At 44.1% G+C, this 17,938-nt stretch overlaps 1 long non-coding RNA gene across 2 annotated transcripts; it reads right to left on the bottom strand.

The window, feature by feature from the left end:
• Nucleotides 1–4,604: 4,604 nt before the first annotated feature.
• LOC119277033 lies at nucleotides 4,605–8,341 on the bottom strand. 2 transcript variants are annotated; one of them, XR_005136907.1, is made up of 5 exons: nucleotides 8,011–8,341; nucleotides 7,906–7,941; nucleotides 6,281–6,820; nucleotides 5,953–6,170; nucleotides 4,605–4,865 (listed from the first exon to the last, which is right to left on the bottom strand). It is a non-coding gene; the product is annotated as an uncharacterized LOC119277033 (long non-coding RNA). The 2 variants fall into 2 exon arrangements; XR_005136908.1 differs by having other exon boundaries at nucleotides 7,906–7,932.
• Nucleotides 8,342–17,938: the final 9,597 nt, after the last annotated feature.

The following is a 17,938-nucleotide window of genomic DNA, read 5'->3' as shown; positions in this document are numbered from 1 at the left end:
ATGTCTCCAACGTATCTATAATTTTTTATTGTTCCATGCTATTATATTGCCCGTTTTGGATGTTTATGGGCTTTACTATAAACTTTTATATCATTTATGGGACTAACCTACTAATCGGAGGCCCAACCCAAAATGTTGTTTTTTTGCCTATTTCAGTGTTTCGAAGAAAAGGAATATCAAACGGAGTCCAAACGGAATGAAACCTTCGGGAGCGATCTTTTTGAAACAAACGCAATCCAGGAGACTTGGAGTGGACGTCAAGAAGCAGCCAAGGCGGCAACGAGGCAGGAGGGTGGGCCCTAGGGGGGTGGGCGCGCCCCCACCCTCGTGGGCCCCTTGTGGCTCTCCTGACCGACTTCTTTCGCCTATATATATCCATATACCCTAAAAACATCCGGTAGCACCACAGATCGGGAGTTCCGCCGCCGCAAGCCTCTATAGCCACCAAAAACCAATCAGGACCCTGTTCCGGCACCTTGTCGAAGGGGGGGTCCCTCACCGGTGGCCATCTTCATCATCCCGGCGCTCTCCATGATGAGGAGGGAGTAGTTCACCCTCTGGGCTGAGGGTATGTACCAGTAGCTATGTGTTTGATCTCTCTCTCTCGTGTTCTTGATTTGGCACGATCTTGATGTATCGCGAGCTTTGATATTATAGTTGGATCTTATGATGTTTCTCCCCCTCTACTCTCTTGTAATGAATTGAGTTTTCCCCTTCAAGTTATCTTATCGGATTGAGTCTTTAAGGATTTGAGAACACTTGATGTATGTCTTACCGTGCTTATCTGTGATGACAATGGGATATTCACGTGATCTACTTGACGTACATTTTGGTGATCAACTTGCGGGTTCAATGAACTTATGCATAGGGGTTGGCACACGTTTTTGTCTTGACTCTCCGGTAGAAACTTTGGGGCACTCTTTGAAGTACTTTATGTTGGTTGAATAGATGAATCTGAGATTGTGTGGTGCATATCGTATAATCATGCCCACGGATACTTGAGGTGACATTGGGTATCTAGGTGACATTAGGGTTTTGGTTGATTTGTGTTTTAAGGTGTTATTCTAGTACGAACTCTATGATAGATCGAACGAAAAGAATAGCTTCATGTTATTTTACTACGGACTCTTGAATAGATCGATCAGAAAGGATAACTTTGAGGTGGTTTCGTACCCTACAATAATCTCTTCGTTTGTTCTCCACTATTAGTGACTTTGGAGTGACTCTTTGTTGCATGTTGAGGGATAGTTATATGATCCATTTATGTTATTATTGTTGAGAGAACTTGCACTAGTAAAAGTATGAACCTTAGGCCTTGTTTCCTAGCATTGCAATACCGTTTGTGCTCACTTTTATCATTAGTTACCTTGCTATTTTTTGTATTTTCAGATTACAAAAACCTATATCTACCATCCATATTGCACTTGTATCACCATCTCTTCGCTGAACTAGTGCGCCTATACAATTTACCATTGTATTGGGTGTTGGGGACACAAGAGACTCTTTGTTATTTGGTTGCAGGGTTGTTTGAGAGAGACCATCTTCATCCTACGCCCCCCACAGATTGATAAACCTTAGGTCATCCACTTGAGGGAAATTTGCTACTGTCATACAAACCTCTGCACTTGGAGGCCCAACAATGTCTACAAGGAGAAGGTTGCGTAGTAGACATCAAGCTCTTTTCTGGCGCCGTTGCCGGTGAGGTGAGTGCTTGAAGGTATATATTTAGATCTTGCAATCGAATCTTTTAGTTTCTTGTCTTATCACTAGTTTAGTCTATAAAAGAAAAATACAAAAAAATGGAATTGAGTTTGCCTCATCCGCTTCATCTTTTTAATATCTTTCATGAGAATGATGGAAAGGAAAATATTGCCCAAGTGCTAGAAGAAGAAGTCTATTAAACGTTTGGCACTAAATCTTTGAATGAGGAGCATGATTGCAATGTTGTTCGTATGAACTCTTTGAATATCCATGGTACTAATGATGATTGCACTAGTCATGATGAAAATGTCTCCTATAAGCATGTCAATTTTGGTGGAGTGCATAGAGCTTGCAAGCATACACCAAATAGGGAAGATAGATTTTGCAAGAGGCATAAGTATTTAGAAACTAAATGTTTGCAAGAAAGGCTAGATGTAAGTGTTGAAAATTTAAAATTTCTTTGCCGTACTTGTGAACTTTGCAATGAACATGGTCATTTAAATCTCCAATGCAAATTGTTTCATGATCGAATCGTGTACAGAAATTGTGATGACTCGATTTCCCTTGCACATCATAATGAACTTAGTTTTCTTTTGGGTTATGAAGAACTGAAACGTATACCTAAGCATATTCCAGAATATAACCTTGAGAAATTCCTTGATATTGATCTAGAGGAGATTTATATGTATTGTGCGGTGAATTGCATTAAAAGTTCTTATGTTGCCAATTACATAAAGAAAAGAAAGCAAATAGAAGATGAAGAGAATACTAATGAAAGGGAAGATACCTCCGAATATCCTCCTATTATTTCTTATGATGAATCATGTAACGAGGAGGAGCTTTCTATTCAACCAATCTCATTAATAAGGAGCTCAAAAAGGAGGGTTAAACCCACACATGATGTGAAGAAGAAAAAGAAAAGACGGAGAAGAAAAGGTAGAAAGGTGTCCCTCTCAAATGATGTTGCTCCTATTACTCATTGTGATGATGATAATTGCTATACTATTGGTGCTATGCATACTATTAATGATGAGGGTGATTATGCTTATGATATGAAAAGGCCCAAGCTTGGGGATGCTATGTTTGATGGGAATGACATGTTTGAGAATATATTTGCTGCAATTAATGTTTGTCCCAAGCTTTGGGACGCTAGGTTTAATGAAGATGATATTTTTAGCCTCTCAAGTTTCGATGAGCAAATTTATTATGACGATAGCATGCCTCCTATTTATGATGGTTATATTGATGAAAGTGGGTTTGGAAGAGTGTCAAATTTAGGAAGTAATGATCCCACTATTTTGGAGGGTGTTTAATCTTATAATATTTATGAAAGTAGATTTGGAGAGGTCATGACTTTATTTAGTGATGAATCCACTATTTTGGAAGAGGTTTCAATTGATTATGATGAGAACAAAGTTGCTACTTATGATAATTATTGTGATGAAACTTATGCTATAAAAAGTAGTGATGACTATATTTATAAAACTTATCATGATTATGATTACCCTTTTTCTGAACATTACTCTTTTAATATGGAAACAATTTATAATATTCGAGTCTCTTATGATACTATCACTATTCCGAATGAGAAGAATTTTGCTTATATGGAGAGTAATAAAAATTATATGCTTGTAGATCATGAAAATAATGCTTTATTTGATGGTTATATTGTTGAATTCATTCATGATTCTACTTAAAATTATTATGAGGGAGGAACATATGCTTGTAGGAATTGCAATAATATCAAATTTCCTCTTTATGTGCTTAAAATCTTCAAGTTATGCTTGTTTTGCCTTTCTATGCTAGTTGATTATTGTCCTCATAAGTTGTTTGCTCACAAAATCCCTATGCATAGGAAGTGGGTTAGACTTAAATGTGCTAGTCATGTGCTTCATGATGCTCCATTATGTTTCAATTCTTATCTTTTATGTGAGCATCATTGAAAGCATCATGCCTAGCTAGGGACGTTAAACGTTAGCGCTTGTTGGGAGGCAACCCAATTTTACTTTTGTTATTTGCTTTTGCTCCTATTTAGTAATAAATAATTCATCTAGACTCTGTTTAGATGTGTTTTTATGTTTTAATTAGTGTTTGTGCAAAGTAGAACCTTTGGGAAAACTTGGGTGAAGTCTTTATGATCTTGCTGTGAAAAACAGAAATTTTAGCGCTCACGAGATTAGCTTCCATTTTTTATTGAAAAGTGATTTTAGGTTGATTATTTTTGAAGATGATTAATAGACAAATTCCTCAGGTCCACCAATTTATTTCAGAATTTTTGTAGTTACATAAGTATACGTTTGATACAGATTACTACAGACTGTTTTGTTTCTGACAGATTCTGTTTTCTAGGTGTTGTTTGCTTATTTTGATGAACCTATGAGTAGTTCGGAGGGTATGAACCATAGAAAAGTTGGAATACAGTAGATACTAGAAACTGACATGTGCCTTGCTGCACCGTTTTTCATCATGTCGTTGTAAAATTAATTATTTTTTGGGCACTTATTTCCGGTGTTTCTTGCATTATGTATACATATCCTTGCGTACTATATATGAGTAATTCAAAATCCCAGTCCTCTGTTAAAGTTGTACCTTTAAAAGATCAAACTAATTTAAATTTTATTAGAACATGCAAGGTTTAATTAAGGACAAAAAAAACAATGCAACCAATATTTTCAACTAACTCAAATACAATTAGGAAAACTGGTGCTAAATCATTGTTTGTCATGCCATTCTTTTTGCTAGGGCTTTGTGTCACAGGGTAAATAAGGCTATGAGATGAACATGAACATCATATGATGATTATTTGGAATCTGTTGTGTTCTAGTGTGTGATTCGCAACATCCAACAATTGGTAGCTAAGCTTCCTTATCAATCTCATCCCATAAATCGCGGAGGTCTGAATATTCCAACAGGTGAACAAATAAAATAAAATACTAAACATAAACACCTTGTATAAATTTCAGATCTGAACATGTGTGATCATTACTTATGCAATCAGGACGATCAGATAATACTAAGCAATATAGAATAAGTAAACTTAGTGAAATTGTTGAATCAAAATGACATAATCAGTTCAAATACTAAATCTGCTACAACAACAATGTGAAGCAGGTCTTCCTTTCGTCCGTTAATATCATCTACAGAATATCGTTGGAATGTTTAATCTGCAAATAAATGAGGAGAAACCATATATTAGCTACTTATGATACTACCACATGGCAACTATCCGAAAACAGAATGATTCAATAATTTGCTGCCAAAACAAAATTAGAGTGAAGTTTGGTTCTTGCATATAACGACATGCAATGATAATAATCTAGTTAGTGTATGCAGCTAGCACAAAGAAAACTCAGTTTAACTTAGGAACTCCTCTCTACAGTTCATATGTGCCACTGCGGGATGTTTTTGCACTAAACAATGAACAACACAAGAAGGGGGCAGATGTGAAAAAATGAATCAAACCAATGAGTAGACTGAATTTGTGTTTGAAGACAAAATTATGTTTCTAGAACATTTATACGTTGGAAGCCTAGATCAGAATGAACTACACTGAAAAAAGAACAATTAGAGATAGTAAATACCTTAATTTATGTTGAGATGCATAATATTTTCACTTTCCAACTCAGTTTCTTCATTGGCTGAAGGTAACTAAAGTACTAAGACTGAGAACTTTATAAGGCAAAACTCTATATTCTGCAGTCAAGTTTCGAAGATTCAATGCAGTTCTACTGGGTCTCTTGCAATACACTGTTTGTAAACTTTGAGTTTTTCTAATGAAATGAACATAGGTTCTTATGATCCGACTTACATGACTGCAGAACCTAGTGTTGTACAACTGTGAGTCATCAATGCTAAGTTGTATAAAAGAAGGAATACAATTTCGAAAAAAGGGTTATCGTGAATAACATGTCTTATCGTTTGAGCCATCCCTGTGGAGAGCACAAATGAAACTTTCTTGGAAAAAGTTATATTTTTAGTTATTTCTGTTTTAGCTGCTGCTTGTCGTTTTTATTTGCCTGTCTTTTAAAGTTTTTCTACATGGCCGATCATTACAGGAAGTGATCATATATGCAATATCTGATACACACTGCCATCAAGCTTAGAAGATTCAGTAAAGTTCTGCTGGATATATCTTGCAAAACACTATAGGAAACTTTTTTTTATGACCAGAGGTTCTTAAGACCCACTTTACATGATCGGCTGGTTGCAATGTCTACTGTTTTAGGAAGAGAAATAACTCGGAGTTCATACCTTTCAATTACAAAAGTCATGCTCAGTGATGGTACTGCAATGAACAAACTGAGGGGAGTCATTCCGCTTGATCAAGGCCTACATTCTGGGAAGATAGGCAGCCAGGTCGTCATAATGGGAGAGACACGCATGTGCTGACACATCCCACGACAATACCCAGTCTCATCTGCTGCCCTCTAATTATTGTCCAGCTTGTTGCATTATCAGAAAAGTAAATCCTTCAATAAATAGAAGTAAACACTATTTTCAGCAGTAGAAAACAAGTTGCTTCTCATGATTATTATTTCGAAAGAATAATAGCAAGACAGTTTCCAAAACATATGCTTACAGGTCGAGGAAGAGGATATAAAAGAAAGTGGAACCACAAGTCTCCTTTCCGGTATCTCATCCATATTTAAGAACTGCATCTAAGAATCTAATTATTCAGCAAACTCTGTCAACACCACAAAATCAACTCGTAATAAAGAAGCATCTGTCTAAGAAAGAAAATTTAAGATGCCGACCTATAAATTTGAGCAGTTCCGGACATTTCAGATTTCAGGGAAGTCAAACATGAGATACCACAGCTGGGCAGATGTACATTTTCGCTTGTCCAAGCCAGACACTACAATCCTCTCTAACAAATAGGCTGAGCAGTATGCAATTGTCTCTCCCGCTAATGAAAATTTAATAATGATGCAATAAAAATCTAATAATGAGCATGTTTATTACATATAATGTGTAGTGATGAAATTTCTCATCATCCATTCCTCTTCCTCCTCCATAGCAGAGTGTCCATTGGACACTCCATTTTCCGGTAAGCAAGAGAAAGTCCAGCAGTGCCGGTCACAATGTGTAGTCCTTGGTCCAAGTGTGTCCTCTTCCCAACCTGAGAGGACACACATCAGACACACACAAAAAAGACAGCACCATAGTGCACCTATGATTTCACTACAAGTTCCAGATTGAAGGATAGCACGTATTCCTCTACGAACTCGCATGTAGGTGCGGACAAATAAAATTATTTTATTTTTGTTAAATGATCTTTGGTTTCACAATGCATTTCATGATATACATAGGTAGTGCAAAAATATCAATATTTGGAGAAATGCACAAGAAATACTTTGAGCAAAATACCAATAGCATATTCTGAAATCCACAAGAACACACCTAACTGGGTGCGGGACTTCATCAATTTGTATAAGTTTGTTTTTGCAAAGCATTCAAACCTATACAGCCAGGCATAAGGAGAACTCACAAAGAGTCAATTATATGATAAAGGCTTTAATCCAAAATCCATGAACATCAAAAAGGCAGCGGCATGCAAATATCTCACATGCATCTTGGAGAAGCCTTCAACACCTTCCAGTCAACAAGCTTATTTTGTTTTATTAACAAAGGCTCTTCAAATTGGCGCAAGAGGGCAAACTCTTGAACAAGGAAAATCCATAATCCCCTAACTAACACTTCAAGTGATAAGATACCAAGCGGTCCGAGGACAACAACCTGAGCAACCCATCGTTGCTCTTCGCATAACGTGGAACCTTTGGTTCAGTGTTTGCAATGGTAACATTATGCTAGCCAGAAGCCTAGAACTAAAAATAAATCATCTTTTTTCTATCAAAAAATTAGTTAGCTCTTTACATTTAAATTCTTTGATTCAGAGATATTATTACAATCGTAAAGGGTCGGCTCTCAGTTAGATCCAAAGTTAATTATAAGAGCAGTAAGCAATAGTAGGAACCACCAAGATCTTTGCATGAAGAGACTCATGTTTAGCAACCAAAAAAACTTGTGGCTACTCTCCCATTGGCAATGGTATCTTTTTGCAACAACTAAAAGATGAAATTTGGCAAATAAATATCTCGTGCTTCTCCAAATTCCAAAGATTAAATGAGTGAAAATTGAAAGAACAGTAACAAGTATGCAAAGCTAGCATACACAAGCACCGTCCATTGCACATACAGAACATACCGCCAAGATCGTCCCGCCATGGATCTGCTGCTGCCGCTATCACGACATGGATCAGATGTGATGCATCATAGAAGAGTGATATGGAGATGAGTTGAGGGTCGGTACCATGGTCGTTGGTGCAGGGATGCGGAAGGGTAGTTGAAGATCTTGGGTGGCAGCGTCGATTCGCACTGCCAATAGAGTATCTCGGGGCGGCGCCGGTGTGCCCCCGCTTCGGCCTCGGCCTATGGTGAAGAGGCAAGAGGGGCTGCTCAAGGAAGGAGGGCTTCAGGGCGAGAGGAGCCAATCCTCCAGCCAGAAGAGATCAAGACTCCAATCGCCGGAGATGGGCAGATAGATACGGCGGCGGCGGCGGCAGGGAAAAACCTAACAATCCTCTAACCTGTGTTGAGCTCGAGCGTGAGATGAGGAAAGTCAACAAAGGGTACAAGACACACACGAGGTGAAACCATGCCCATTGGGCTGACGGTGAGGACCCACACGCCCTAAAAGCCTCGATGCAGGAGAGCGCTCTATTTCGTGGGAGCTTAGTAACTCTATCGATTACACCAATATAAATTTATAATAAGTTCACAACAGTACCTAAGTGGTGATTTATTTTCTTATACTAACGGAGCTTATGAGTTTACTATTAAATTTTGTGTTGTGAAGTTTTTAAGTTTTGGGTAAAGATTCGATGAACTATGGAATAAGGAGTGGCAAGAGCCTATGCTTGTGGATTCCCAAGGAACCCCAAGGTAATAGTCAACGACAACCAAGAGCCTAAGCTTTGGAATGCCCCGGAAGGCATCCCCTCTTTCGTCTTTGTTCATCGGTAACTTTACTTGGAGCTATATTTTTATTCACCACATGATATGTGTTTTTTTTAAGCGTCATTTTGTTTTATCTTTTTTTGATTGTTGTTTGAATAAAATACCAAGATATGAAATTATTAAATGTTAGAGAGTCTTCACATAGTTGCATAATTGTTCGACTACTCATTGATCTTCACTTATACCTTTCGGAGTAGTTTGTCATTTGCTCTAGTGCTTCACTTATATCTTTTTAGAGAACGGTGGTGGTTTTATTTTGTAGAAATTGTTGATCTCTCATGCTTCACTTATATTATTTTGAGAGTCTTTTAGAACAGCATGGTATTTGCTATGGTTATAAAATTGGTCCTAGAATGGTGGGCATCCAAGTTGAGTATAATAAAAACTATCATAGAAAGTGCATTGAATACTATGAGAAATTTGATACTTGATAATTGTTTTGAGATATAGAGTTGGTAATGTTAGAGTCATGCTAGTTGGGTAATTATGAAATTGAGAAATACTTGTGTTAAAGTTGGCAAGTCCCGTAGGATGCACGTATGGTAAAAATTGTGTAACAAATTTGTGGCATGGGATGCTCTTTTGATTGCCTTCCTTATGAGTGGAGGTCGGGATAGCGCGATGGTTAACTCCTACCAACCCTTTCCCTAGGAGCATGCGTAGTAGTACTTTGCTTCAAGGGCTAATAAACTTTTGCAATAAGTATATGAGTTCTTTATGACTAATGTGAGTCCATGGATTATACGCACTCTTACCCTTCCATCATTGCTAGCCTCTATGGTACCGTCCATTGCCCTTTCTCACCTTGAGAGTTGGTGCAAACTTCCCGGTGCATCCAAACCCCGTGATACGATACGCTCTATCACACATAAACCTCATTTTATCTTCCTCAGAACAGCCATCATACCTACCTATTATGGCATTTCCATAGTCATTCCGAGATATATTGCCATGCAACTTTCCACCGTTCCATTTATTATGACACATTCCATCATTGTTTTATTGCTTTTGCATGATCATGTAGTTGACATCGTATCTGTGGCAAAGCCACCTTCATAATTCTTTCATACATGTCGCTCTTGATTCATTGCATATCCTAGTACACCGCCGGAGGCATTCATATAGAGTCATATTTTGTTTTAGTATCGAGTTGTAATCCATGAGTTTTAAGTAAATAGAAGTGTGATGATCATCATTATTACAACATTTTCCCTTGAAAAAAAAAGGCCAAATAAAAAAAAGGCCCAAAAGGGGGGACAATGTTACTATCCTTTTCCACACTTGTGCTTCAAAGTAGCACCATGTTCTTCATATAGAGAGTCTCTTATTTTGTCAGTTTCATATACTAGAGGGAATTTTTCATTGTATAACTTGGCTTGTATATTCCAACGATGGGCTTCCTCAAAATGCCCTAGGTCTTCGTGAGCAAGCAAGTTGGATGCACGCCCACTTAGTTTCTTTTGTTGAGCTTTCATACACTTATAGCTCTAGTGCATCCATTGCATGGCAATCCCTACTCCTCATGTTGATATCAATTGATGGGTACCTCCATAGCCCGTTGATTAGCCTCGCCAACATGAGACTTTCTCCTTTATGTCTTCTCCACACAACCTCCATCATCATATTCTATTCCACCCATAGTGCTATATCCATGGCTTACGGTCATGTATTGCGTGAGTGTTGAAAAAAACTGAAGCACGTTAAAAAGTATGAACCAATTGCTTGGCTGAAACCGGGGTTGTCCATGATGGGAGTATTTTATGTGATGAAAATGAAACATAGCCTAACTATATGATTTTGTAGGGATAAGCTTTCTTTGGCCATGTTATTTTGAGAAGACATGATTACTTTGTTAGTATGCTTGAAGTATTATTACTCTTATGTCAATATGAACTTTTATCTTGAATCATTTGGATCTGAACATTCATGCCACAATAAAGAAAATTACATTGAGAAATATGCTAGGTAGCACTCCACATCAAAAATTCTGTTTTTATTATTTACCTACTTGAGGACGAGCAGGAATTAGGCTTGAGGATGCTTGATACGTCTCCAACGTATCTATAATTTTTTATTGTTCCATGCTATTATATTACCCGTTTTGGATGTTTATGGGCTTTACTATACACTTTTATATCATTTCTGGGACTAACCTACTAAGCGGAGGCCCAACCCAAATTGTTGTTTTTTTTGCCTATTTAAGTGTTTCGAAGAAAAGGAATATCAAACGAAGTCCAAACAGAATGAAACCTTCGGGAGCGATCTTTTTGGCAAACGCAATCCAGGAGACTTGGAGTGGATGTCAAGAAGCAGCCGAGGCGGCCACAAGGCAGGAGGGCGCGCCCTAGGGGGGTGGGCGTGCCCCCACCCTCGTGGGCCCCTCGTGGCTCCCCTGACTGACTTCTTTCGCCTATATATATATATCCATATACCCTAAAAACATAGGGAGGCACCATAGATCGGGAGTTCCACCGCCGCAAGCCTCTGTAGCCACCAAAAACCAACCGGGACCCTCTTCCAGCACCCTGCCGGAGGGGGATCCCTCACCGGTGGCCATCTTCATCATCCCGGCGCTCTCCATGACGAGGAGGGAGTAGTTCAGCCTCGAGGCTGAGGGTATGTACCAGTAGCTATGTGTTTGATCTCTCTTTCTCTCTCTCTCTCTTGTTCTTGATTTGGCACGATCTTGATGTATCGCGAGCTTTGCTATTATAGTTGGATCTTATGATGTTTCTCCCCCTCTACTCTCTTGTAATGAATTGAGTTTTTCCCTTGAAATTATCTTATCGGATTGAGTGTTTAAGGATTTGAGAACACTTGATGTATGTCTTGTCGTGCTTATCTGTGGTGACAATGGGATATTCACGTGATCTACTTGATGTATGTTTTGGTGATCAACTTGCGAGTTCAATGAACTTATGCATAGGGGTTGGCACACGTTTTCGTCTTAACTCTCCGGTGGAAACTTTGGGGCACTCTTTGAAGTACTTTGTGTTGGTTGAATAGATGAATCTGAGATTGTGTGATGCGTATCATATAATCATGCCCACAGATACTTGAGGTGACATTGGAGTATCTAGGTGACATTAGGGTTTTGGTTGATTTGTGTTTTAAGGTGTTATTCTAGTACGAACTCTATGATAGATCGAACGGAAGAATAGCTTCATGTTATTTTACTACGGACTCTTGAATAGATCGATCAGAAAGGATAACTTTGAGGTGGTCTCATACCCTATAATAATCTCTTCGTTTGTTCTCCGCTATTAGTGACTTTGGAGTGACTCTTTGTTGCATGTTGAGGGATAGTTATATGATCCATTATGTTATTATTGTTGAGAGAACTTGCACTAGTGAAAGTATGAACCTTAGGCCTTGTTTCCTAGCATTGCAATACCGTTTGTGCTCACTTTTATCATTAGTTACCTTGCTGTTTTTTGTATTTTCAGATTACAAAAACCTATATCTACCATCCATATTGCACTTGTATCACCATATCTTCGCCAAACTAGTGCACCTATACAATTTATCATTATATTGGGTGTGTTGGGGACAAAAGAGACGCTTTGTTATTTGGTTGCAGGGTTGTTTGAGAGAGACCATCTTCATCCCACGCCTCCCACGGATTGATAAACCTTATGTCATCCACTTGAGGGAAATTTGCTACTGTCCTACAAACCTCTGCACTTGGAGGCCCAACAACGTCTACAAGGAGAAGGTTGCGTAGTAGACATCAGGTCCTACATATTCTACAAAGATCTTTATCGGTCAAACCGCATAACAACATACGTTGTTCCCTTTGTCATCGGTATGTTACTTGCCCGAGATTCGATCGTCTGTATCTTCATACCTAGTTCAATCTCATTACTGGCAAGTCTCTTTACTCATTCCGTAATGCATCATCCCATAACTAACTCATTAGTCACATTGCTTGCAAGGCTTCTAGTGATGAGCATATCGAGAGGGCCCAGAGATACCTCTCCGATAAACGGAGTGACAAATCCTAATCTATGCCAACCCAACAAACATCTTCAGAGACACCTGTAGAGCATCTTTATAATCACACAGTTACGTTGTGACATTTGATAGCACACAAGGTGTTCCTCCGGTATTCGGGAGTTGCATAATATCATAGTCAGAGGAACATATATAAGTCATGAAGAAAGCAATAGCAATAAAACTTAATGATCATTATGCTAAGCTAACAGATGGGTCTTGTCCATCACATCATTCTCTAATGATGTGATCTCGTTCATCAAATGACAACACATGTCTATGGTCAGGAAACATAACCATCTTTGATTAAGGAGCTAATCAAGTAGAGGCATACTAGGAACATTATGTTTGGTGTATGTATTCACACATGTACTAAGTTTCCAGTTAATACAATTCTAGAATGAATAATAAACATTTATCATGATATAAGGAAATATAAATAACAACTTTATTATTGCCTCTAGGGCATATTTCCTTCAAGGACCTATGTTCAGCACTGGAGATGTTCATCATGGCGACCAGGTGCGCAAGGGCAGAAGAAGGTCGCCTCTCGCTCCTCGAGCTCCCTGAAGCCGATCCTAAAGACAAGAAGGCCAAGGCGAAGGACGTGAAGCGCAAGGGCCCGGCAGTGCTCGCGGCCGAGCCTGACATGAGGCGCGGCTGTGATCACCCTGAGTCTTCTAAAGGCAACCGTCTGTTCTGCGTCTTCCACAACATGCACAACCACAACACCAACTGCCTAGAGCTCAGGGCCATCCACGATAGACGTCTTGGACGACGCCTTGGGTGCAACGACCATGGCTACGGCCGAGGAGTAGGTCGCGGCGGAGGCCGCTGGGACGATCGTGGCCCCCATCAGGGTTGGCATGATCAGCCTCGTGAAGATCGCTGGCAGGACCAGCCTCATGACGGTCTGTGGCAAGATCAGACTCACGAGGACCGTCTTGAGGGCAATGTTGGCCTCCCTTCGCTGCCGCCGCCACCAAGAAGGAACGACGACCAGCGCCAGGACGATGGGGTTGGGGGCTTCCAAGAGCCTCGTGTTATTGCCTGCATCCTGGGTGGTGCTCAAGCCCCGGCCTCCCATCGCATCTTCAAGTAGTTCGCTCGTGAGGTGAACGCGGCCCTCCCCAAGCTCAAGGTCGCGTCCTCTCAGGTGGTCCAAGTACGCCATCACCTTCGATTCTTCAGACTAGCTCAAGTGCACGGCCACCTCAGGCGCGCTCCCCATGCTCTGCTCACCTACCATCAGCAACATTCTTGTCACCAAGACACTCGTTGATGGCGGCGCTGGGCTTAATTTTCTCTCTGTCGAGACATTTGACAGGCTCCAGGTGCCATATGACCAGCTTCAGCCCACCAAGCCATTCTCAGGGGTGACCGACGGCTCCACACACCCAATCGGGCAGATTCGCCTCCCCGTCACCTTTGCCAAGCGCGACAACTACCGCACAGAGCTCATCGACTTCGACGTCGCTCACATTCGCCTGCCGTACAATGCCATCCTCGGGTACCTAGCTCTCGCCAAGTTCATGGCGGCAACGCACCATGGCTACAACGTCCTCAAGATGCCAGGAAGCGGCGACATCATCATGGTCGCCTGTGATGAGAAAGATGTTGTGTGCTCCCTTGAGCGCGCCTACCAGGCTGTAGCGGTTGAGGACTTGGATGGCGAATGCGTCATCCTTCCCCCTGAGGTTGCCCCAAGAAGAAGAAGCAACTCCTCCTCAAGGGCACTCAGGAGGCTGGCATGCCTGATGGTCATGACTCGGGCCCCTCGCCCTCTGCTGGGGCGCCTTTCCCTCTTGCATAGGAAGGCGCACCCGATGCCCCCCTCATGTTGGGCTCGGGGGCTCTTCTCCGGAAGGCCTCCGACCCGGCCAACGTCACAAGGGAGGCGTTCGGGCACCATGTGGAGGTGTGCTTCAATGCGTGCTTCCAGGAGCAAGGCGTAGAGCGCGAGGCACCAAGTGCGCAGGATTTCATCACCAGGGCAATCAAAGATCTTCAGGAGGCGCGAGCCATGCAAGGCGAGCGACGGCCCGCACCACCCAATGGAGTTGCTACTTAGGACGCGAGTGGCGAGCTGCACGTCTGCATCAACATCCCGGGTCTCAACAGAGCTGCTTCTCAGGAGCTCTTATGGTTGTCCTGCGTCAGCCGGTGTGGAGGCCACCCCCACAGCCATGTCTGCATGCCATTTGGCCTGCCGGGCGCGGCAGCCTCGCTCCAGCGATTCATGCGTGGAGTCATGGCGTCTCGTGAAGCGAGGCGCCAGGCAGTCCTGGCGAAGGAGGAGCCGGAGCTTCCGGAGCCCCCCGAGGCTTAGGAGCCTGCTGACTCATGAGGAGCAACTTCTGCGGCATGCATCTTCAGCTACTTCAACACTTCTACCCCAACAGTGTCAGGTGAGTTTTTAGTTCGTTCAGTTGAGGGCGCCCCCCGGGCTGCATCATCCTCAAGCTATAGGGGTCCACCCTGTAGCATGTATGGTTTTGCGCATCTATTAGAACTGATTTCACCATTTTTATGAGCTGCTTTATGCTATTATCGGCATCATATCCATTGCCCTGTTATTCGCGAGGCCGCGTGCTGCTAACCCGCCTTGAGTTCATCCCGGCGTAAGGGCTGTCGGCGCGACGCATGTGCATGGGTCTGTTCCTACAATGCTAAAAAACCTGAGAGACCGAGCTCTGGCTCGCGGCTAGCTCTGCACACGCCACCTCACCAGGTCCTCAGTGCCTTCACCTTCTCGCGGAAGGATTGCCGGCAGGTCAGCAAGCACTATTGTATGCCATGCCCCCTTCCTCCAGCTAACTTGCAGGAACCTCAGGACCCGGTGCGGCGGGTCACGATCACTTCGAGGCGCCTGCGCGAGGCCAGCCGTCCCTTTCCTCCAACCAACTCACTTGTGCGTTAAAGGGGGAGCCTCTGAGCATCGCACCTCAGGGGCCCCTACTGGCCCCCGAGCACTCACCCCCCGGCCTTGTCCACGACATCGCAACATGGCATACCAGCGGCGGCTGAGCCGCGCTCGGGAGCCAGGACCCGAGGACGTAGAGCACCTAGATGAGGGGAGGGGAAGGGGTCGATGCGAGCTTCGCTTAAGGATTGTCGCATCTGTGGAAACATGGCTAGACATCGCGCGAAGGCTGCCACTGCAGTGTGAAGAGGAACGTGGATCAAAAGATAAGTCCCTAAGCGTGTGCATAGTGTTAATCTCGCGATCGACGTCGTGCCCCTCGCGACCTAGCTGGGGAAAGGATGCTTCCCTTTCAGTCCTTCAGGAGCTGCTTGCGCGTCAAGGGGGACCTCCTGAGCATCGTGCCTCGGGGGCTCTCACCGTACCTCAGGCCGCTCACCTCCTAGCCTTGACCACGACATCATGACTTGGCATACAAGCGGCAGCTGAAGCCTGCCCGGGGACTGGGTCCTACAGACATAGAGCACTAAGCTACCGCGAGAATGAAAGGGGGGGACCATGCCTAGTGGGAGACGCAAGCGTAACATTGAATTGGAGAACAACGGCTACTAAACAAAAGCATTACAGTTTTTACATGCCCCCACGGGGTTCGTCATGACATGCTGTAGGAACGGAACAAAAGAGGAAGTCCTAAGGAGAGCGCGGCCCCAACGGCTTCACCGGCCACGCCGGGCTGATGTTGTTCCTGAGGCACGAGCGCGGCGGCTCGGTGGCTCATAGCTGACGTCATTGCTTGAGTCATGCTCGGAAGAAGCGCGTCTGCTGTCTGAAGAGGCACTAATGCTGTCGGAGGAGTCGCTGGCAAGGCCAAGGGCAAGTTCACCACCGGTGGCCCGGTCGCCGCAGCCTCCTCCATCAGAGCGGCACCCCAAGCACCGGCCTTCCTCGTCGAAGATCCTGAAGAAGAGTGTCGACACCCTGTCGTACGTGTAGTAGATGGCGTGGGCCCCCTCCGGGCGGCACGCGCGGGCAATCGCGCCCCACCCACGGGTCATGAAGGCGTTGCCGGCATCCATGACCTCGACTTCCGCCTCTGCGTCCTGGCCGCAACAACCATCGTGCTGCAGCCATAGCTCGACGGGCCCCCTTGGCGGTATTTCCCCCATAAAGGGCCTAGGAAGGCGAATCCAGGTGTGCGGCGGCGCTGCCGCTCATACCATGAACTCCAGGGCCGAGACTTCAGCGTGGGTCCGCGAAGGAGGCAGCCTCACGGCGGCCGCCCGCCTTCCTCCACGACTCCGCTCCTCGTGGTGCCGGTCATCGTGTGCAGGGCCCTGCACGCGGGCGTACAAGGGAACCGGGAAGCCCGGCAAAGCCCGTCCGTGCCAAGGCTGCGTCATGGTGACCTTGTGGCATTGCCTCGGGAGTGATCCGGCCTCTTCTTAGGCGGGAGCAGCTCGGGTTCCATCTCAGGGGCCTTTCCCTTCTCCGCCATGGATGCTCTAGCAAGACCGTGGAGCAAGGAGATGGAGGAGCAAGGAACAAAAAGACGAAGATGAGTAGGGGGCTCCGCCCGCTCCCGCATTTATAGCCAGGAGAAGGTAAATCATCGGCCTCCCACAATCTCAAGTAATGTTATTCTCTCTACATGTAGCATGCAGTTGTCAAGTCGAACGGTTGCCGAGGCGGCATGGGGAAGCAGATACGTCCACGTCCCATCAAGCGCCACGCGTCGGCTCGGTCCGCAGGCGGGCCCTGCGGTGTTCCGCACTTGCCCTTTGGCTTCGCCTCGAAGCCAAGTGCGAGCGCGCCTTGGGCCCGGGGGCTTCTATCAGCGTTCTGGGAACCAGGGTACCCAGACCTGCCTGACTGCGGCCCACGACGTGGCTTAGCCTGGTATGGCCCAGCTTCGAGTACGGCAAGACAAGACCCTCGCAAGGGGCCAAGCCTCGCGAGGCGGCGACATCAAGATCTCCCAAGGGAGCGGCCTCCTTAGGCGGCCTCCTGAGCGGAGCGGAGATTTCTATGCAAGACCCAGCCTCGCGAGGCTGGGTCTTGTACTGGAATGATATCATCCATGATGACCAAGGCCAGGCGTGCGCCAGCGGACGTAGAGCAGCAGGTTTTCTCTTTGGTACAAAGGAGGCAAAAGCAGGTGTGGAGTCCCAAGGAATCAGCCAAAGGTTGTCATTTACGTGCAACGAGACCAAGACCGCCAGAACGGCAGGATAGATGTCATCACCGAGCCCACCACGATGTCACGCTCAGAGGCTTTGCAGGCGAAGGCCACCTTTCGTCAGGATTA

The sequence above is a fragment of the Triticum dicoccoides genome, chromosome 3B (assembly GCF_002162155.2).
Source record: "Triticum dicoccoides isolate Atlit2015 ecotype Zavitan chromosome 3B, WEW_v2.0, whole genome shotgun sequence".
Taxonomy (NCBI): domain Eukaryota; kingdom Viridiplantae; phylum Streptophyta; class Magnoliopsida; order Poales; family Poaceae; genus Triticum; species Triticum dicoccoides.
The sequence above is the reverse complement of the archived record's forward strand: the minus strand, read 5'-3'. Positions and strand labels throughout refer to the sequence as shown.